Source organism: Juglans microcarpa x Juglans regia, chromosome 8D (genome assembly GCF_004785595.1).
Source record: "Juglans microcarpa x Juglans regia isolate MS1-56 chromosome 8D, Jm3101_v1.0, whole genome shotgun sequence".
In the NCBI taxonomy this organism is placed as follows: domain Eukaryota; kingdom Viridiplantae; phylum Streptophyta; class Magnoliopsida; order Fagales; family Juglandaceae; genus Juglans; species Juglans microcarpa x Juglans regia.
In genome coordinates, this window is record NC_054608.1 from 11,509,905 (window position 1) to 11,534,340 (window position 24,436).

The 24,436-nt window shown below is 37.5% G+C and overlaps 3 long non-coding RNA genes across 3 annotated transcripts; 1 reads left to right on the forward strand and 2 right to left on the reverse strand.

Moving 5' to 3' along the window:
- Positions 1-287: 287 nt before the first annotated feature.
- On the reverse strand, positions 288-20,039 carry LOC121242787. Its single transcript, XR_005935974.1, has 3 exons — positions 19,826-20,039; positions 4,435-4,440; positions 288-300 (listed from the first exon to the last, which is right to left on the reverse strand). It is a non-coding gene; the product is annotated as an uncharacterized LOC121242787 (long non-coding RNA).
- On the forward strand, positions 15,337-22,953 carry LOC121242786. The gene is made up of 2 exons (XR_005935973.1): positions 15,337-15,529; positions 22,866-22,953. It is a non-coding gene; the product is annotated as an uncharacterized LOC121242786 (long non-coding RNA).
- On the reverse strand, positions 21,234-24,374 carry LOC121242783. Its single transcript, XR_005935968.1, has 3 exons — positions 24,326-24,374; positions 22,340-23,002; positions 21,234-21,274 (listed from the first exon to the last, which is right to left on the reverse strand). It is a non-coding gene; the product is annotated as an uncharacterized LOC121242783 (long non-coding RNA).
- Positions 24,375-24,436: the final 62 nt, after the last annotated feature.

Sequence of the window (24,436 nt, forward strand, 5' to 3'; positions counted from 1 at the left end):
CGTCTTAATTTATAATCCTCAAAAACTCATATGCCTAAAAAGGACCCTCTTAAGACCAATTGCACAAGAAGAAAATAATTGTTCAACCAAGTAGAAAGACTTCCCAAAGAAAACAAGACCAAAAAAAGACTTCTAACAAATCACACGCAAAGTCAAAACTCTTCAATATAGAATGGGTGAGGAAAGAATCCCAGGCCTATACCAATCTATCATTCAATGGGAAACCACTACAAAGCCTCCAAGGCTCCAACAGACAACAACCAAACCAAAATAAATCAAAATTTTGCATAAAGCTCTAACCTACATAAAAGATCAAAATACTGAATGGCAAAACCAATCATTTTAAGGCCTAACGAGTTATGCACATGCAAGTAGATGCTAGTAGAAATCTGAGCCAGGACAAATGAGTTGATAAGCTTTGCAAAAAGTATTCCACACCCAGCCACCAATTTTCGAATGCTTTTCCAAAGAATCATGCTTTCCATGCTAGCCAACATTAAAAGAAAGGGCAATGATAAAAATTAGTGCTCCGATAAGAGAAAACCAAATTGGTCTGGAGAAGCCAACTTCACTGGAATCCACCACGATAAAGACCTAGAAACAAAAACCAGGACCAACACGCCGATTGCTGCTGCAAAAATATACCGCGTTGCGGCCACCTGTTTCAAATACTATTAATTTAATTTTTTTCACAAGTATCAACAAAATGTGTTGGCTCCTTAGAAATGCAGTCGAGCCCGTTATCCTTCCATTGGGAGGTTTTCTTTGCTCCGTGAAACCAGTCTCACGTGTTGACCGCCTCTCTGAAGCGAGACTCGACTCAAGAGCCGGATATGACCCAATATTAGCTTGGAATTGGTGGGTCAACATAAGTATTTAGTGAACCCAACACTATATCCCTTCACTCAAGTCGGACCAATAATTTAAATTCAATAGGCTATATTCAAGCTCACCATGAAGGTAATACTTAAACGAAATGAAAGTAATACATATCTCTGTTAGGATAGAAAAATTCCAAATCCTTCTCGAAATGCAAATTTCGCAAGAAACCACCATGGAAAATGGCAGTACTCCACCAACAAAATATGACCTACCATGCAAAAATTATGTGGCAATGCCAAAAAAATCTACAGAAAAAATCACATACAAAACAGAGGTCGTCCTGAGAGAAAACATATCTGCACCCATAGTCACGAACCAAACCTACCATATAGGAAAAGATCATGTTACACACAGGTAACCAACCAGCAACCAACACAAAAGAAATGATACTAATACATATTTGTTTTCCCATAGAAGAATACCAAATCCTTTTTGCACATCCAACTAGAACCAAACGTGAAAGCATCTTGTTCCACACCTCCAAAATCTTTGAAATAAATCATAGGCTTGTGCTAGAGAGAAAATTATTTGTGCTCAACTAAGCCAGCCAAGCATAAAAAAGAAGACAAAAATAACACTTCCAGCAAATCACACTCTCACGCTGCTGGTAAACTAAGGCTTAATGAAAATAATATTAAAAAATTATATTCTAACAATATTTTATTCAACTTTCAACAAAACATCTCATCTCATCTCTTCTGAACTGCATAACCAAACAAGGCCTTAGCTACAGAAATGCCCAAACTCTTCTATATAAAAAGGTTACAAGGTCAAAAACACAAAATGAGAAAAGACATGAAAAAATTACGTCGTAGTTTATAATCCTCAAAAAATCATATGCCTAAACATGACCGGGTCAAGACCAACTGCACGAGTAAAGAAATAATTGTTCAAACAATTCTAAGGAAAACGAGACGAAAAAAAAAATCCAGCAAATCACAATCTCTCCCTACAGTTAAACAAAGGCTTAATCAAAATTTTCAACTAGACATGAGAAAAGTTCATTCTTCATAAATCATTAATAGAGGAACTTGGCTACGGCAAAGTCCAAACTCTTCCATATAGAATGTATGAGGACAATATCCCAGGCATATACCAACCTATCATTCAACGTGAAACCGCTTCCAAAGCCACCAGCACTAGGACAGCAACTAGACCTCAATAAATCAAACTCTTGCATAAACCTCCAGCCTACCTAAAAGGTCAAAATACGGAATGGCAAAACCAATCATCTTAGGGCGTACCTAGTTGTGCACGTGCAAGTAGATGTTGGTAGAAACATGAGCCAAGACAAAATAAGCAATGCAAACAATAGTCCACATGCAGCCGCCAATTTTCGAATACTTTTCCTAAGATTCATGCTTTCCATGCTAGCCAAGCATTTAAAAAAAAGGACAGTGATAAAAATCCATGCTCCAATAAGAGAATTGGTCTGGAGAAGGTAACTTCGCTGGAATCCACCGTGATAGAAAGAAACTCATAAACATGAGCCAGGACCAACACACTGATTGCCGCTGCAAAAATATACCACATGGATTCGGCCACCCGTGTCACATAAAATTAATTTAAATTTTTTTTCGTAAGTATCTACAAAATGTGTGGGTTCTTAAAAATGTAGCCGTGCCCGTTATCTTCCAACTGTTGAGATAGGAGGTTTTTTTTGCTCCATGAAATCAGTCTCAACATTGACTTCCTCTCTAAAATGAGACCTAACTCAAGAGCCAGATCTGACCCAATCTCCGCTTGGAATTGGCGGGTCACCAGAAGTATTTAGTGAACCCAACACTTTATGCCTTCGCTAAAGTCAGGCCTATGAATTTAAATTCAATTGGCTATATTCAAGGTCACCATGACTGCAATACGTAAAGTAAATGATAGCAATACATGTCAACTGGATTGAATACCTCATTTGTGAGGATTTTTTTTCATTATAAAGGCATTGTCATACACATTTCAAGGCTAGAGTCAAGCAATTTACAGCAATAGAATCTGTCTAAATAAGGAAATTATGACTAGTTACAAGATCTATACAGCTATAAATACATGTCATATATGTACACCTAAAGAAGGGAAGTCGTATGCTGTCTGGCCAGCATATATCCCACTGACATCCCCACTCAAATTGATGTCAATCGGTCAAGAAGCATCAATTTTCCCACCAGAAACTGATGACGTTGTCGTGTCATAGCCTTTGTAAACACATTAGCTATCTAGAGGTCAGTAGAAATACGAGAGGGAGAAATAATACGAGTGTCTAAGACTTCCCGAATGGAGTGACAATCATGAAAAACGGGATTGACAACAATCTAAATGACACTAATATTGTCAGCATGGAGAGTAGTAGGGTCCGACCAAGCATAACCAATCTCAACTATGAACCCACGAAGCTAGAGAATCTCAGAGAATGGAGTGACAATCCACCACAATTTGTTTTTTTCATTCATGAAAAAGGGGATTGACAACAATCTAAATGGCACTAGTATTGTAAGCATGGAGAGTAGTAGGGTCCGACCAAGCATAACCAATCTCAACTAGGAGCCCACGAAGCCACAGAATCTCAGAACAACAGCCGACATCGCACTATATTCGAATTTAGTGGAAGATTTAGAGAGACAATCATGTTTCTTACTCGTACAAGATATCAAAGAGTCACCAAGAAACATGCACAAACCCGTGACAGATCGTTGCGTATCAGGACATCCGGCCCAATCAGCATCACTGTAAGCGACAAGGCAAAGAGAAGTCTCATTGGGGAAGAACAAACCACAACTAGGGGACCTTCAAAGATATCGAATAATGAAACGAACAGCAACTAAATATAGATGACGTGGAGCCTGCATGTACTGACTAACCTGCTGGACAGGGAAGGAAATATCAAGTCGAATAATAGTCAAATAGTTCAGGCTACACACTAACTGTCGAAACACAATAGGGTCAGAAAGGAGATCACCCTCCTCACAACGATACATCATGTTTACTTCCAAAGGAGTATCCACAGAAGAAGTATCCTAAAGGCCAGCCAAAGTAATCAACTTCTGAATGTATTTATGTTGATTCATAAAGATGCCAAATGGGTCAATATGAACTTCCAACCCCAAGAAGTACGTAGAGAACCAAGATCCTTCGTATGAAACGAGGCCCAAAGATGTTGTTGCAGTCGAGTAATCAGGGCCGAATCTGACCCAGTAATAACAATATCATCAACTTAAACCAGAAGAACAATGGTAGTGGATGTCTTGTAGAGAAACAGAGAGGAGTCATATTGACTCTGCTTAAAGGAAAACTAAAGCAAGGTTGATCTAAATTTATCAAACCATGCTTGGGAGCTTATTTAAGCCCATATAACGAGCGTTTCAACTTACAGACATCCGAGGAAGAAGAGGACGACAAACCAGTTCGGATGATCATGTAGATCTCTTCTTGAAGGTCACCGTGAAAAAATGCATTGTTGACATCCATTTGATGAAGGGGCCAACCTTGGGATAAAAGGATAGTCTGCACCATAGTCATCTTGGCAACTGGAGAAAATTCTCCTCATGGTCCACACCATACTCTTGTCTATTGCCAAGTGCAACCAACTATGACTTACATAGATCCAGAGTCTCGTCAGAACGTACCTTCATCGAGTAACCCCATTTGCCACCGATGGCTTTAACAGTTGCACGACAAGGAACATCCCATGAGTAGTTGTCCTGGAGAGCCCAAAGTTCTTCAACCATTGCCTCACACCAACATTCATTTTTAACAGCCTTAGAATAACTTGATGGAATGGGAATGGAAGATAAACTAGCATGGAGTGAGGTATGCGAACCGATCAAGGGGACGAGATACTCTAGTTGAACGTCGAGGAACGGAGTGGGAGTCTGGATCACCCGTAGAAGATACAGTCTGAGCAGGTTCAGATGGCGGATTGGGCTCAGGAGAGGGAAAAGTTGGTTGTCATCTTTCATACACAAGTCCAAGTTAGAATCAGTCAAGGAAGGAGCCAAGTTATCAAAATGCGACAAAACATGCATCTCATGCAAAGACTCAACATGAGTAGAAAAGAACGACTAATTTTCAAATGAACAAATTCAGCAGATAATTTATGACGTTCATGGGATGGCAAACGAACAAAACAAACAAAATTAAAAGTATTCATATCAAGATAACTAGGATGCTGATGATAAAGACGAAAGTTAGGAGTTTCAAAATTCAAGACACTGAAAGGCAATCTATTAGAACAGAAGATTGAAGCAACAATGTACAAACAACATCCAACAAATGTCTATTCTTAGGTTCAGCAACACCATTTTGCTAAGGTGTATAAGGACAAGAACATTGAGAAACAATGCATTTGTTGGAGAAAATCATGAAACTCTATGAAACTCTCGAACCATATATTCGCCACCTGAATCAGACCTTAAAATTTTGATCCCTAAAGAAAATTGAGTCTCAACATAGGCGATGAATTGTTGAAAGACAGAGAAAACCACAGATTTAGAACGAAGAAAACAAATCCAGGTATACTTGGTATAATCATCAATGAAAGTGACAAAGTATATATAATTCACATGTGAAATAAAGGAGAAATTATCCACGCATCACTAACAATCAAATCAAAACAACGTTCGGCATGACTACCATGAGAGGAAAATGAAAGCAACTTACTTTTACCTAATTTTTACCTAATTTGCATGTAGAGCAATCAAAAGAAAGATGAGATGAAAATTGATCTTTATTGCCCAACTGTCCAAAGTTTACTAAATGAGATAAAACAACAGAGTTAGGATGACCCAATTTGTGCCATACTTACCCTTATTGTTTACAGTTAGACAAGCTAAAGAAATAAGAGCAAGAATGGAGAAATGCAGAGGAAACAATCGTCCAACTTTAGGCCCCTTCACGAGTTTCTTCCTCGACACCTGATCCTGCACAAGACAACCATCACGAAAAAAACATCACAGTTGTTATCAACCAACTATCCTATTGATATGAGACTAGTAGAAAGCTCAAGAGATACAAAATATCTCTTACTATGGAATTAATATCACAAACAACATGAATAGGTAACTAACTACCATTAGCAATCTGAATGCGCGACGATCCATTATAAGTCCTAACATTGCTAAGAGTAGCTGAAGAACTAGTCATGTGATTAGACACACCAAAATCAACAAGCCAAGATAAAGATGGTAGTGAACTATTACCTTAGAGCCCTAAGGCGGAAAAGGCTGAAATAATCATCTGATAGACCATCTCAGGAGTAAGAACGGATGCATCACCAGCAATAGCAGAATTAGCAAAAGGAGGACCTACAGTAGCCTAATAAGCATTAGACTGACGATATGATTCTGGGGACAAATAGGACATTCTTTGATAATATGCCTTGGCTTCTTATAGTAGTTGCAAGATTTTTGCGCACATTGAGCAGCAATATGGCCGTATTGCTTGCAGCTAAAACATTGACCTTTTCACATGTCTCGTCTCTTGCCTTTCTCGTGCGCAGCATAAGCCACAGCATTTCGAATCATTTTTTCTTGCTAGTAAGTGGCATGTGTGGAAGGACGATGTTCCTCACGAAGTAACTCCTCAAAACAAACATCCAAAAGGCAATGGATTATGATTCATCAAATTGGAGCAAGTGGCCTCAAATTTAGGTCATAAGAGATCGCCCTGAGTGTAACTGACAATCTCGTACTCCAACTGAAAACACCAGACAAAATTGTCCTTGATTATACACTTTCCTTAAGTACTCCCACATAGATTTAGCAGTCTTACACGGCCGCAGATTGAGAACAAGAAGACGATCAACAGATCCTAAAATCCACGTCATCACCCTAGCATCTTTGATCTTCCACTAAGCCAACTTAGGAAGCTCAGTAGGAGCGGGATCACTACCCATCTATATGACCCTACAACTCTTTCCCCATAGCAAATAAGCAAAATTGAAAATCCAAGACAAAATAGTTCTTACCCGTGAATTTCACAACAAATGAGTCTAAAGACATGATGCTCGTAACAAAAAAAAAAAAAAAACACAAGTCCAGCCAAGAAGAATACCTGCCCAATCACCACATAATGTGCCAACAGAAGCCTAGCACCTACAAATCGAGCCACCAGATGTGTGCCAGCCACCAGAAAGCTAAACAGAGGATGCCGACAGAACCACAACCAACCAAAAGAAGGATGTCGACAACCAAAAATCTTCACAGAAAATACCGACAAAAAAAAGAGATCACTGAGATCCTAGCCCAACAACAACCAAAAACCTCATAGAAAGTGCCGACAGTGTCAAACAGTCACCCACCAACGAAAAAATGTCACTGCCTAGCCACAACCAAAAAACTCACAAAAAGTGCGAACAGTTTCAAAACTATCACCCACCAACGAAAAACAGTTTCTCACGGGATTTCTAAATGATGGCTCTGAAACCATGTCAACCCGATTGAATACCTCATTTGTGAGGATTTTTTTTCATTATAAAGGCACTACAGTGCACATTACAAGGCTAGAATCAAGCCATTTACAGCAATAGAATCTATCTAAATAAAGATACTATGACTAATTACAAGGTCTGTACAGCTAAAGAAGGGAAGTCGTATGATGTCTGGCCAGCACATATACCGCTAATAATACACATCTTTGTTCAGATAGAAAAGTTCCAAATCCTTCTCAAAATGCCAAATACGCAAGAACCCACCATCAAAATGGCAGTACTCCACCAAAAAGATCTGACCTAAATCGCACACAAGCCACAACATTGTGTTTCAGAGAACTTATATGTGCTTCCATTTAAGCTAAAACAGTGTACGTATTTGTACTCCTATAGATGAAAAGCAATAGATATGCACAAGCAAATCCACCACGCAAAAATTATGTGGCAATGGCAAAAAAACCTACAGAAAAAATCTCGTACGAAACAGAGGCTTTCCTAACAGAAAAACATATATGTACCCATCGTCACAAAGCAAACCTACCATACAGGAAAAGATCATGTTACACACTAGTAACTTGCCACCAACCAATGACAAAGGAAATGATAGTAATATACATATCTGTGTTCCCATAGAAAAATACCAAATCCTTCTTGGACATCCAATTGGGCCAGAACCCAACGTGAAAACACGCCATACCACACCGCCAAAGTCTTTGAAATAAATCACAAGCTTGTGCTTGAGAGAAAAAATTATTTGTACTCAACTAAGTCGACCAAGCATAAAAAAGGATCTACATGTTTGTCCTAGAATAGAACTACATAAAACAAATCTACACAAACCGACCACACATGCCCAAAGATGATTTTTCTTTGGCGACCATAATCTGATCACAAACTTTGATAAATTAGTTGTCCAAGAAGGTTACGAGGTCACCAACACAGAAACCCCAGAGCACTCAAAAAATCACGTTGTAGTTTATAAAATCATATGCCTAAAATCGACCCTCAAGACCAATTGCGCAAGTAGAGAAATAATTGTTCAAAAAAGCAGAAAAACTCCCTCAAGTAAACGAGACAAAAATAACACTTCCAACAAGTCAAGACATGAGAGAAGTTCATTCTTCATAGATCATTAACACAGGAACTTAGGTACAAAAAAGTCCAAACTCTTCTATATAGAAGGTTACGAGGTCACCAACACAAAACGACCAACAACCTCAAAAAATCACCTCATAGTTTATAATCCTCAAAAAATCATATGCCTAAACATGACCCTCAAGACCAATTGCACAAGTAGAGAAATAATTGTTCAAACAACTAGAAAGCCTTCCTAAGGAAAATGAGAAAAAAAAACTTACTTCTAGCAAATCACACTCTCTCACTGCAGTTAAACAAAGCTTAATCAAAGTTTTCTACTAGACATGAGAGAAGTTCATTCTTCATAAATCATTAACACGGGAACTTGGCTACAATATAGAATGCACAAGGAAAATATCCTAAGCATATTCCAGCCTATCATTCAGTGTGAAATCGCTTCCAAAGCCACCAGCACAAGGACAACAGCCAAACCACAATAAATCAAAATCTTGCATAAACCTCCAACCTGCAAAAAAGGTCAAAATACTGAATGCAAAAACCAATCATCTTAGGGCCTACCGAGTTATGTGCAAGTAGATGCTGGTAGAAACATGAGCCAGGACAAATGAGCTAATAAGCATTGCAAAAAGTAGTCCACATGTAGCCACCAATTTTAGAATACTTTTCCAAAGATTCATGATTTCCATGCTAGCCAAGCATAAAAAAAAGACTGATAAAAATATGTGCTCCAATAAGAGAGAACCAAATTGGTCTGGAGAAGCCAATTTCGCTGGTATCCACCATGATAGAAACTAGGTTGTGCAACCACCGAAAACACATGTTAAAGAAAAATGAAAACATTATATCAAATCTCTATGAGATACCTAGATAGAAACATCTCTGAAAGTGTCTCGTTATGCCTCGACTCATTTGGTTACATCAAATTAAGCATCCTTAATACCTCTCAAGTCCAAATCACTAAGAGCAATGCCCAATCTCCATAAACATTATGTACCCACAACTATGTCGCAACTTCCAAGAAGCAACATAACTTGCAGGCAATGAATACAAACACAATACTGATGTGTTGCCAAATAGTCTTCCCCTCGCCCTCATGTCATCCAGTTTTAGTCCAACCGCTTTCCCAGTGATGTCTCTTTCGACCGCATTATTCATGGTCATAAATAACATGTCAAAGTAGCATAAACTAAAACCTCAACCTCGTGACATGGTCAACAGTCTCCTAAGGGCCTAAATAATATAGGTCATCAATTATTACATACAAGATTCACACGGTGAGGAAGCAAGAATCCATTCACTCACCTCTACTATAGGTTGTAACACTATATATAGAATGAAATAATGCTACGGTAGAGTTCTCTTTCCAAAAAAAGGGTATGTCTAATCTCAATATATAGTACATATCTTAGCCTAATCGCTATCTCAGCACCTAGTAAACAATTCTTCAATGGCTCGGCAGGAGGTAAGCAGATATCCGACACAAAGCGATTATGAAACAAATCCAACAATACAAGTTAGTGAACGAAAAGCTTGGGAAAAGATACACATCTCAGCTGCATAAGCATAAATAAAGGTTATGAGGTCACCAACACAGAACGACCAAAGAGCTCAAAAAATCACGTTGTAGTTTATAATCTTCAAAAAATCATAAGCCTAAAATGACCCTCAAGACCAATTGCACAAGTAGAGAAATAATTGTTCAAACAAGTAGAAAGACTTCCTACGGAGACCAGAAAAAATTCCAGAAAATCACACTTTCCCGCTGCAGTTAAACAAAGGCATAATCAAAATTTTCTACTAGACATGACAGAAGTTCATTATTTGTAAATCATTAACACAGGAACTTGGCTACAGCAATATCCAAAGTCTTCCATATAGAATTCATGAGGAAACAATCCCAGGCATATACGAACCTAACATTCAGTGTGAAACCGCTTCAAAAGCCACCAACACTTGGACAACAACCAAACCACAATAAATCAAAATCTTTCATAAAGCTCGAACCTGCAAAAAATGTCAAAACACTGAATGGCAAAACCAATCATCTATAGGCATAACGAGTTGGGCACAGTAAAATAGATGCTCGTAGAAACATGAACCAGGACAAATGAGTTGATAAGCTTTGCAAAAAGTAGTCCACACAAAGCCGCCAATTTCAAATACTTTTCCAAAGATTCATGCTTTCCATGCTAGCCAACCATAAAAGAAAGGTCAATGATAAAAATTACTGCTCCTATAAAAGAATATACCAATTTGGTCTGGAGAAGCCAACTCCGCTGGAATCTACCATGATGAAAATCTAGAAACATGAACCACGATCAACACGCTGATTGCCACTGCAAAAAATATACCGCAAGGATGCAGCCACCCTCTTCCAAATACTATCAATCTAATTTTTTTTATAAGTATTTACAAAATGTGTTGGGTTCTTAGACACGCAGCTGTGCCCATATCCTTCCACTGTTGAGAACAGGAGGTTTTCTTTGCTCCGTGAAACCAGTCTCACGCGTTGACCTCCTCTCTGAAGCGAGACCTGACTCGAGAGCCAGATATAACGCAGTCATAGTTTGGAATTGGCGAGTCAGCAGAAATATTTAGTGAACCCAACGCTCTATGCCCTCGCTCAAGTCAGGCCTATTAATTTAAATTCAATACGCTATATTCAAGGTCACCATGATTGCAATTCGTAAAGGAAATGATAGTAATACATGTAACATATATCTGTTCCGACAGAAGAATTCCAAATCCTTCTCAAGATGCCAACTTTTCTAGAACCCACCGTGGAAAATGTCAGTACTCCACCAACAAAATCAATGACCTAAATCAAACATAGCATCGTGTTTCAGATAAACATATACGTGCTTAAGGTCACTAAGGCATTTAAGTTAAAAGAGCGTGTATGTATTTGTACTCCTATAGATGAAAACCAAAAGATCTGTACAAGCTAAACCACCATGCTAAAATTCAGTAGCAATGCCAGAAACATCTACGGAAAAAATAAAGTATGGAACACAGGCCGTCTTAAGAGAAAAACATATCTGCACCCATGGTCATGGAGCCAACCTACCATAGAGGAAAAGATCATATTACACACTGGTAAGCTGCCAGCAACCAACGACAAAGGAAATGATAGTAATACATATCTCTCTTCCCATAGAAGAATACCAAATTCTTCTTGGACAGCCAACTTTGCCGGAACCTAAAGTGAAAACAAGCTTTACCACACTGCCAAAATCTATGAAATAAATCATAGGATTGTGCTAGAGAGAAAAAAAATTATTTGCACTCAACTAAGCCGGCAAAGCATGTGGACAGAATGAACAAAGACCTCAAAAACTCACGTCGTAATTTATAATCCACAAAAAATCATATGCCTAAAAAGGAACCTCAAGACCAATTGCACAAGACAAAAAATAATTGCTCAAACAAGTAGAAAGACTTCCTAAGGAAAACGAAGAAAACAAAAATACTTCTTAGAAATCTCACTCTCTCACTGCAGTTAAACAAAGGCTTAAATCAAAATTTTCTACCAGTCATGATTCATAAATCATTAACACAGGAACTTGGCTACAGAAAATTCCAAACTCTTCCATATAGAATGCATGAGGAAAGAATCCCAGGCATATACCAACCTAACATTCAGTGTGAAACCGCTTCAATCCAAAACATTCAGTGTGAAACCGCTTCAATCCAAAGCCACTAGCTCTTGAACTACAACCAAACCACAATAAATCAAAATCTTGCATAAACCTCCAACCTGCATAAAAGGTCAAAATACTGAATGGCAATTCCAATTATCTTAAGGCATAACGAGTTGTGCACATGCAAGTAGATGCTGGTAGAAACATGAGCCAGGATATGAGCTGATAAGCTTTGCAAAAAGTAGTCCACGTGCAGCCACCAATTTTCGAACACTTTTCCAAGGATTCATGATTTCCATGCTAGCAAGCATAAAAGAAAGGACAATGATAAAAATTTGTGCTCCTATAAAAGAAAACCAAATTGGTCTGGAGAAGCCAACTTCTCTAGATTGCACCATGATAAAAAGCTAGAAACATAAACCAAGACCAACACACTGATTGTCGCAGCAAAAATATACACCACATGGATGCGGCCGCCGCTTTCAAATGCTATTAATTTAAATTCAATAAGCTGTATTCAAAATTACCATGATTGCAATATGTAAAGGAAATGGAAGTAATACATATCTCTGTTCTGAAAAAAGAATTCCAAATCCTTCTTGAATCGCCAACTTCGCTAGAACCCACTGTGGAAAATGGCAGTACTCCACCAACAAAATCTATAAAAGAAGTCATACACAGCATCGTGTTTCAGATAAACTACTATGTTCTTAAGGTCACTAAAACATCCAAGCTAAAAGAGCATTTATGCAGTGCAGTTGTACTGCTGCTATAGAAGAAAACCAATAGATCTGCACAAGCGAACCCACCACGCTTAAATACTGTAGCAATGACGGCAAAATCCATATGGAACAAGAGCCGTCGTGAGAGAAAAACATATCTGCACTTATAGTCATGAAGCCAAACTATCACAGAGGAAAAGACCATGTTACGCACTGGTAACCTGCCAGCAACCAACAACAAAGGAAATGATAGTAATACTTATTTGTGTTCCCACAGAAGAATACCATATCATTCCTGGATAGCCAACTTTGCAAGAAGCCAACCTGAAAACAAGCTGCATCATTCCTCCAAAATGTATGAAATAATAAAGGATTGTGCTTGAGAGAGAGAATTATTTGTGTTCAACAAAGCCGGCCAAGCATAAAAGAGGGTGTACATATTTGTACTCCTATAGAAGTCCTATAGAAGAACAACAAATAGATCAGCACAAGCCAACCGAACCTGCTAAAATGCAGTAGTGGGAATCCCATTACTATTATTATCGTCTTCGTCATCTTTATCATCATCATATTCATAGAGAAAGTCAATAGAATCCAATTAAAAACTTAGCAATCCTTGTTGCATAGAGATTGACAAATCAGATGTATCCCCTCTAATCTATAGAGATCAAGCCTATGATTTAGGGCATCTTGTCCTAAAAATAGGCAGCCAGATTTTTTCTATAGAAGTTAGAAGTTGTCAGTTTATCATTGGAAAATCAATACCTGCTACGATTTATAGAGCTTAAGACTTCATATGATTACACAGATGAGATAAGATGAGAATATATGAATAATAGTGAGATAATTTATAAATAGTAATGAAATTATTTGAGTTAAGATTTTTATACAGTTGTGAAAAATGAGAAAAAAAATTGAATAAAAAAACTATCAAGTTAAAAGAGGGTTAGAATATAATTTTTTAATATTATTTTTGTTTTAGAATTTGAAAAAGTTGAATTATCTTTTTTTATTTTGTTTGAAAGTTTGGAAACGTTGTAATAATTAGACAATAATTGGGTGAAAAAGTTGAAAATTTGAAATTGAAAAATATTTGTATTTGAATGGTGTTTAAATGTTGAGATGAGGTAGGGAGTAATGCTTGTTGAGATGAGGTAGGGAGTAATGCTAGATACAGTCGTGAAGTGCGCAAGCAACACCCAATCCTTTTGAAAAGGAGTGGGATTTACTATTAAAATATTAATTTTTTTCATATGGATCCCATATTTACTCACTTTTCAGAGAGATTTCGCGGCGCTTATGCACTCCACAATTGCAAATATCATTTCTTTTATAGAAATTCTATCTATGGGCCTCCCTTTGGTCGCTTAGGTGAATTTTGCTTCAGTAAAACCCTAAGGGGTTGCAGATTTTTTTCAACCACTTGGGGCCCTCCCTTCACCACCCCCATGGGGATGCTCTACATGGTTCATAACTACTCTTACTACAGGACGTTTTGTCAATCCTATCTTTCTCTAACGGTTTCTCAAGAAAATCAGTGGAAGATCAAATCTTTAATCTACTCTTGAACTGCTAAAAGGTCAAAATGCAGATTGCAGCAACTAATCATATTAAAGGTCTAATGAGCTGCGAACATGCATGAACAGCTCTACAAAAATAAACAGTGCACATTTAGCCTCCAATTTCAAACACAATGAATTTTGAATTTCCAAGCCATGCAATAAATCACAATGAAATAAAAGTAGACGACGGGTTTGACATGAAGTTGGGACAGTGCGAGTTATAATGAACATAGGTTGGAGCAGGGGAAGTTTCAAACAGGACAAATTGTGAAACATTGTGAAAGATTAAGGATAGATGGGTTTGTTCATGCAAAATGATGCTAAGAGTAGTGAATGTGCAAGTGGATTCTGGTAGAAACATGAAACAGGACAAATGTGCTTCTTAGTGAATGTGCTTCTGGTATCATCACATACTAAATAATTGAATTTAAAATTTTGAAGTAGTCATTACCACTCTAGCCAACCTAAAAGGGAAGGACTGTGATTCATCTTTGTGCTCCAGTAGAATAAAGACAACACCATATTCATCAGGACTATAAAACTTTGCTGGAATCAACTGCAGTAAAAACTTGAAGCAAAACTCCAAACTCCATTAGATAGATTGTATACTAAACAGGGCTTGCATTTGAGGGGAAAATATGTCAAAACTTGTGCGCGAAAAGTGAAATAGTGTAGAAAAATAACCGGCATCATGCTTCTGTGGGTCGTGCAATCCAGATAATTAGAGCAAACCCCTCTTACTCAAACATTAAAAAGCCCAAGCAAATGTCATACGGAGAGAGGAATAAATAAGAGTACACTTGCTTCTGCAGCTCCTATGAAGGAGATTTTGAAGGGAAAATGAAACAAACGAATAAACTCTGTTGCTCAAATCACACAGAAACACGACGAATTCAACCATCTTGTGGACCTATCAGGAACATAGTTTCAAACACCTTGCTCACCGTATACCTCTAGTATTTCATGAACTTGGTAGAGAATTCCATATCAGAAGAGAACATAGAGACCAAAATCACGTAGCCTTAAAGCTCAAACCCATTTCATGGCATTGCATGACACCTTGGAATTATTTATTCGGGCCAAGCAGATGCAGCCTGACAATATACACAATGTAGATAAACAAATGAAAAGCAAGGGGGAAATTGAGAAGCAGAAGAGAACAAAAAAGGACAAAATCACAAAGCCTTAGCTCAAACCCATTTCATGGTATTGCCGAACCCCTTTAAATTATTTATTCAAACCACACACATGCAGCCTGACGATACACATAAAGTCGATAGGCAAATGAAAACCATGTGGGAAATTGAGAAGAAGAAGAGAACATAACAAACGCCTTAGCTCAAACCCATTTCATGGCATTGCATGACCCCTTGAAATTACTTATTTAGGACACCCAGATGCAGCCTGACAATACACACAATGTAGATAAACACAATCAAAGTGCGTGGAGAATTGAGAAGCAGAAGAGAACAAAAAAGGACAAAATCAAGTAGTCTTAGCTCAAACCCATTTCATAGCATTGCCTGACCCCCAAAATTATTTTATTTATTTAAAGTACGCAAGTGCAGCCTGGCAATACACACGACGTAGATAAGCAATTGAAAAGCATGTGGGAAATTGAGAAGCAGAAGAGAACATAAAAATCACATAGCCTTAGCTCAAACACATTTCATGGCATTGCCTCACCCCTTGGAATTATTTATTTAAACCATGCAAATGCAGCCAGACAATACACACAATGTAGATAAGCAAATGAAAAGCACATGGGAAATTGAGAAATACATGAGAACATAAAGAACGCCTTTGCTCAAACCCATTTCATTGTATTGGATGACCCCTTGAAATTATTTATTTTGGCCACACAGATGTAGCCCCTCAATAAACACAACGTAGATAAACAACGGAAAAGCAAGTGGGAAATTTTTTTTTATATATATATAAGTAAGAAGAATTTATTAATCCACAAATTTGGCATGGCCCAAGTACACATAAAGTATACAAGAGATGAACCTAAATACAAGCTACGCGCAATGGCATGAGGGAAATTGATAAGCAAAACAGATCAAAAAGAACAAAATCGTGTAGCCATAGCTAAAACCCATTTCATGGCATTGCTTGACCCCTTAAAATTATTTATTTAGGCCACGCAGATGGAGCATGAAAATAAACACAATGTAGACAAACAAATGGAAAGCATCTCGAAAACTAACAAGAAGAGAACATAAAGAACAAAATCACAAAGCCTTAGCTCAGAACCCATTTCATGGCATTGCCTGACCCCTTATGAATTATTTATTAAAACCACGCAAATACAGCCTGACAATACACACAAAGTAGACAAGCAAATGAAATGCATGTGGGAAATTGAGAAGCAGAGAGAAGATAAAAAACAAAATACGTATCCTTAGCTCCAACCCATTTCATTGCATATTAAGAAGCAGAACAGAACATAAAATGACATAGCCTTTTTGCATGACCCTTTGGAATTATTCATTTAATCCACATGACAACAGTGTAGATAAACAAATGAAAAGCAAGACTACTCCAAAACATGTAGGAAATTTAGAAGCAGAAGAGAACATAAAAGATAAAATCATGTAGCCTCAGTTCAAACCCATAGCATGACCCCTTGTTAAGCCCTCAACAAAAAAGCCTCTTATAACCGGTATCAAATTATAAGGCAAACCAGCAAGAAATGCATGTACAAGCAGAAAATTTCTCCTTTTTTTTAATTCAATTTTCTTTAAAGTTTTAAGAGCTCAAATCAGGAGAGATGAAGAGCTCATCATCACACGTACCAGTTAAACATTATCACCCAAGATCAAGAATGGGGGGTTGCATCGAAAAGGAAATCCAAACCTACACTTTAATGGAATTTAGACAGAAACGCCACTTTTTTTAAAGGCTTCCTACCCTATTACTTCCCATCTACAATCTAAGTATATTTTAAATTTTTTATTTTTTTATCATTTTCTTTTAAGTATTTTTTTAACATTCTTAATCAATAAGAAAAAAATTAAAAATATATATAACTTCACTAATAATCACTTCCTTAATCATTAAGTAAAATTAAAAATTAAAAAAAATAATCAAATACAAATTAATAGATAGGTAGTAATATGATAGTAAGCCTATCATTATTTTTTTAAAAATACCAAGAGACTTTAAATTAATTCAAGGATTATCATGCATCCACGGAGAAAGTATTTCGACATATCACATTAAACCACGTCAATTTGTAGATTTACTTTTATAATTCCTTGTGTATAAAATATTTTACTTTTATTAATATATTAAAGAGTTAATGATTTGGAATCCAAGAGTTACTCTTGATTTGAAGTGTTGCAACCATAATCTGTCCGCATATTGCAAGCATAATTGTGAGTAGAAACACAACAGGAATTTGTAGAAAGCAAAAGTTCTATGATCTGTCCACATGTTCGCAAATATTTACGACGATTTCACCAAGTTGAATTGAAGTACAAAACAGAAGGATTTGTAAATGCTTATACTAAATTTTATGTCAAAAAAATGCTCTTATGTATGAGAGTTCTAAGAATATTATGGAAGGTACAAAAAGTAAAGAACAAAATGGTAATGGTTTCATGGTGTGCGATGGACCAGACCCAAAACCCGAAGGCGTAGGGCTCATGTAGGTTGACCCACTAGAGTGCTTCGTTGAGTCACCCTTGTTCATCTTTCACGGGATAAACTCGGACAAGGGTGCTTGTAGATTTCCTCACAAAAGTTCATAAACTTGCAGTTAAAAGGAATTTTAAACAAGAAAAATAAGAATCCAGTCAGCCTCGGTAGAAAACTTATTCCATTGCACCGGATGAGATCCAAGCAGTCCAAACCTAATTATAAATGTAAATTTGAAAGGAAAATCCAGAACCACAAAACTACAAAATAAATAAGCCTCTCATAACAAAAGATGATCCTTGAGATATTAGAACGAGAGAACATGAAGGGATGGAGAGGTCCCTCCCATCAAACTTAGCCACCATTTAATTGCAAGATTGGACACCACGGAAAAGGAAAGCCGAACTGCTATATGCCCCCATGCAATCCAACAATACAACTTCGAAATCCAAACTCTTCCATACACAGAATACAAGAGGAGGAATGGAACCCAAGTGAGCAGCTTCTAAAGTGTGCAACTGATCATGTTAAAGGTCTAATGAGCTGTGAACATGCATGAACAGCTCTACAAACACAATGAATTTTGAATTTCCAAGCCATGCAATAAATCACAACGATAATAAGCTCTTCCCATAGTCTTCTCATAACACCATCTACATCATAACACCAACCATAAAGTAAAAGAAACTGATCATAGTAAACCTTCCATCGTAAAATAAAGGATAGTGCTACATATTTGTAATCCTCCATAAGAGTGCAATATGTTCTTCCTGTACAATATCTGTGATCGTAGTTACCAAGCCAGCCGTAAAGGGAAAGAAATTGCGACAAATCGGTAACATGCCAACCATTAAGTAAAAATAAGGGCAGTGCTCCATATTTGCAACCCAGTACAAGAAATCCTTGATAGGAGGTCACTATCCTCAATAAGTTTTTCTGAAGTCTTATCAAACCATTATATCCCCACACAATCCAACAATTCAAATCCATTCTGAATTCAAAACCCAAACTCATATACAGAATGCATGAAGGAAACTATACTATCCTCCCATTCAGAGCGCAATCACAATTGAGCATATCCAAATCTCTTAGATAACTACCAAACACCGATAAATGCCAACGTCCAATGAGGTTGTAATGCAGAGAACAACCGTTTATTGGAGAAGAAGGCGAGTGGGTGTAATCAAAAGTTGCTGGAAAGGCAACAACAGATGAGATGGGCCATGGCAGCAAGATTAGATAGGGACACTGGAGTAGAAGAGAGAATTAGTTTTGTATGGCAGACATTGCTGAGACCATTAACATAATAAATCCCATATGGATTGCTACATAATGGGATCACTCAAAACGAAAAAACAGTGTTATATTTAGAACTATAAAAAATATTTGATTCAGATATCCAAAATAATTTAGCTCGAGTGCTAATTATATATAAATGGATAAAAGAAATATAAGAAGGTATTTTTATAAGAATAAAACAGAAGTGGAATCAAATCACGATCAAATAAAAGGAGACAACGGGTTTGACATGAAGTTGGGACGGAGCAAGTTATAATGAACATTGGTCGGAGCAGAGAAAGTTTCAAACAGGACAAATTGTGAAACATTAAGGTTAGATGGGTTTGTTCATGCAATATGATGCTAAGAGTTGTGAATGTGCAAGTGGATTCTGGTAGAAACATGAAACAGGACAAATGTGCTTCTTAGTGAATGTGCTAGCCAACCTAAAAGGGAAGGACTGTGGTTCATCTTTGTGCTCCAGTAGAATAAAGCCAAATCAATCTCGCAGACAACACCATATTCATCAGGACGATAAAACCTTCCTAGAACCAACTGCAGTAAAAACTTGTAGCACGACACCGTATACAAGATGAATAAACCAAAACCTGATTTATCAATGCCAAAAGACAGACTTTCCCTCAGCAGCTATAACCAAGTCACATTGACAAACTACCATCCATTAAGGGTATTAGGATACAAAGAAAAATGACCAAGACCCTCAGCAAACCATGCACTAGGTTATCAATTTATATTCCTCTTAAAACCAGATGCCTATAAAAAGAAAATGCAAACACAATGCCACAAAATGAAAAAACAAATATCGAAACAAGTCCTTCTACAGACGAGATGATTTCAAACATTATCCCCACCACATATCCATAAGGATTTCATAATTAACTATAAATCTACAAATATTAGGATAATGAAGGCTGGTCAGTCAAGTTTTGCAGGAAATTGTAGCAATGGCAAAGCTACTGAAGTTGCTTTGTGCAAATGGCAATAGAACCATACACTAGGAAAGAGAAACCAAAATCACATGAAAGTGGAAACCCCACTGTTGCTCGCATTCAATTCCTTGCAAACTTTCACTGAGAGAAAAAATTCAAGCTCTATTTCATGGTAGTTGTTACGTAAAAGAATATAATTGTAAAATAATCATCAAGGAAGAGTTTTAAAAATCCTGTAAGATTAAGAAGCAAAACAGATGATAAAAATTGAAATGATAGCTTTGATCCAAACCCAGTTCATGGCATTGCACGACCCCTTGAAATTATTTATTTAAGCCACGCAGATGAAACCTGACCACACACACAACGTAGATAAACAAATGAAAAGCATGTGGCATATTGAGAAGCAGAAGAGAACATACAGAACAAAATTCACGTAGCCTTATCGCAAAACCCATTTCATGCCATTGCACATCCCCTTGGAATACCCCTTGGAATTATATACTTAAACCAACGCACATGCAGCCTGACAATACACGCAAAGTAGATAAGCAAATGAAAATCATGTGGGAAGTTGAGAAGCAGACGAGAACATAAAGAACAAAATCCCGTAGCCTTAGCTCAAACCCATTTCATGGCATTGCCTGACCCCTTGGAATTATTTATTTAGGCCACGCAGATGCAGCCTGACAACATCGTACAGTCACTACAATTCCACACACATCAATCTGCTTCAGCAAAGAAGAGAGAAGCTGCGAGGATGGCAACATGCAGCGGTGAGATTACTGTACCATCAATTGCACAAACTACATATATATATATATATATATATATATAACTCTGCTTGTGCTGATCAATTGTCTATAATACAAGGGTTCATGATGAATGCTCATTTTAATGCAATATACAGGTAAGAGATCATGGCCGGAGCTAGTGGGCATTAATGGGAGGTTGCCATCGGAACTATCACGAGAGAACCCCAGAATCATCAGGGCTGAAACTTTTAGAGAAGGATCCAGAGAACAAAAAGAACAAAATCACGCAGCCTTAGCTCAAATCCATTTCATGGTATTACCGCACCCTTGGAATATTAACTTAAACAATGCAAATGCAGCCTGACAATACACGCCAGGTAGATAAGCAAATGAAAAGCATGTGGGAAATTGAGAAGCAGAAGAGAACACAAAGAACGCCTTAGCTCAATCGCATTTCATGGCATTGCCGCACCCCTTTCAATTATTTATTCAAACCACGCAAAATGCAACCTACACACAATGTAGATAGGCCAATGAAAACCATGTGGGAAACTGAGAAGCAGAAGAGAACATAAAGAACGCCTTAGCTCAAACACATTTCATGGCATTGCATGATCCCTTGAAATTATTCATTTAGGCCAATCCAGATGCAGCCTGACAATACACACAATGTAGATAAACACATGAAAGCGTGTGGAAAATAGAGAAGCAGAGGAGGAAAAAAAACAAAATCAAGTAGTCTTAGCTCAAACCCATTTCATGGCATTGCCTGACCCCCAAGAATTATTTATTTAATCTACGCAAATGCAGCCTGGCCATGCACACAGCATAGAAAAGCAAATGAAAACCATGTGGGAAATTGAGAAGCAGAAGAGAACATAAAGAAAAAAAAGACGTAGCCTTAGCTCAAACCCATTTCATGGCATTGCATGACCCGTTGGAATCATTTATTCAGGCCACGCAGCTGCAGCCTGACAATACACCCAATATGGATAAACTAATTAAAAGCAAGGGGAAAATTGAGAAGCAGAACAGAACATAAACAAAATCACAAAGCCTTAGCTCAAACCCATTTCATGGAATTGCCTGACCTCTTTGAATTATTTATTCAAACCACGCAAAATGCAATCTGGCAATACCACACAACATATATAAGCTAATGAAAAGAATGTGAGAAATTGAGAAGCAGAAGAGAACATAAAGAACAAAATCACATAGCCATAGCTCAAACCCATTTCATGGCATTGCTTGATCCCTTGGAATTATTTATTCAGACCACGCAGATGCAGCCTGACACCACACACAATCTAGATAAACAAATGAAAAGCAAGGGGGAGATTAACAAGCAGAACAGAACATAAACAACAAAATCACAAAGCCTTAGCTCAAACCCATTTCATGGCATTGCCTGACCCCTTTGAATTATTTATTCAAACCACGCAAAATGCAGCCTGGCAATACACACAAAGTAGTTACGCAAATGAAAATCATGTGGGAAATTGAGCAGCAGAAGAGAACATAAAGAACGCCTTAGCTCAAACCCATTTCATGGCATTGCATGATCCCTTGAAATTATTCATTTAGGCCACCCAGATGCAGCCTAACAATACAAACAATGTAGATAAACACATGAAAAGCGTGTGGAAAATTGAGAAGCAGAAGAGAACAAACAACAAAAAAACAAAATCAAGTACTCTTAGCTCAAACCCATTTCATGGCATTGCCTGACCCCCCAGAAGTGTTTATTTTATCTACACAAATGCAGCCTGGCAATACACAGTACACACAACATAGATAAGTAAATGAAAACCAAGTGGGAAATTGAGAAACAGAAGAGAACATAAAGAACAAAATTACGTAGCCTTAGCTCAAACCCATTTCATGGCATTACATGACCCCTTGGAATTATTTATTCAGGACACGCAGATGCAGCCTGACAATACACACAATGTAGATAAACAAATAAAAAGCAAGGGGGAAATTGAGAAGCAGAACAGAACATAAACAAAATCACAAAGGCTTAGCTCAAAGCCATTTCACGGAATTGCCTCACCCTCCAGAATTATTATTTAATCTACACAAATGCATCCTGTCAATACACACAACATAGATAAGCAAATGAAAAGCATGTGGGAAATTGAGAAGCAAAAGAGAACATAAAGAACACCTCAGCTCAAACCCATTTCAAGTCATTGCCTGACCCCTTGAAATTATTTATTTAGGCCATGCAGATGCAACAATACAGATAAAGAAATGAAAAGACTGAAATTGAGAAGCATAAGAGAACATAAAGAACAAAATCACGTAGCCTAAGCTCAAAAACCCATTTCGTGGCATTGCCTGAACCTTTGGAATTATTTATTTAGGCCAAGAAGATGCAGGCTGACAATACACACGATGTAAATAAACAAATGAAAAGCATGTGGGAAATTAAAGAAGCAGAAGAGAACAAAAAGAACAAAATCACGCAGCCTTAGCACAATTTCATTTCAAGGTATTGCCTCACCCCTTGGAATATTAACTTAAACCATGCAAATGCAAGCTTGACAATACATGCCAAGTAGATATGTAAAAAAGCATGTGGGAAATTGAGAACCAGAAGAGAACACAAAGAACGCCTTAGCTCAAACCCATTTCATGGCATTGCATGATCCCTTGAAATTATTCATTTAGGCCACCCAGATGCAGCCTGACAATACACACAATGTAGATAAACACATGAAAAATGTGTGGAAAATTGAGAAGCAGAAGAGAACAAAAAAAAAAAAAAAGACAAAATCAAGTACTCTTAGCTCAAACCCATTTCATGGCATTGCCTGACACCCCAGGAGTGTTTATTTAATCTACGCAAATGCAGCCTGGCAATAAACAGTACAAAAAGAAAAAATCAGGTAGTCTTAGCTCAAACCCATTTCATTGCATTGCCTGACCCCAGAATTATTTATTTGACCTACGCAGATGCAGCCTGGCAATACACAAAACATAGATAAGCAAATGAAAAGCATGTGGGAAATTGAGAAGCAGAAGAGAACATAAAGAACAAAATCATGTAGCCTTAGCTCAAACCCATTTCATGGCATTGCATGACCCCTTGTTATTATTTATTCTGGCCACGCAGATGCAGCCTGACAATACACACAATGTCGGTAAACAAATGAAAAGCACGGGGGAAATTGAGAAGCAGAACAGAACATAAACAAAATCACAAAGCCTTAGTTAGCTCAAACCCATTTCAAGCCATTGCCTGACCCCTTTGAATTATTTATTCAAACAACGCAAAACGCAGCCTGGCAATACACACAAAGTAGATAGGCAAATGAAAACCATGTGGGAAACTGAGAAGCAGAAGAGAACATAAAGAACGCGTTAGGTCAAACCCATTTCATGGCATTGCATGATCCCTTGAAATTATTCATTTAGGCCAACCCAGATGCAGCCTGACAATACACACAAAGTAGATAAGCACATGAAAAGCACATGGAAAATTG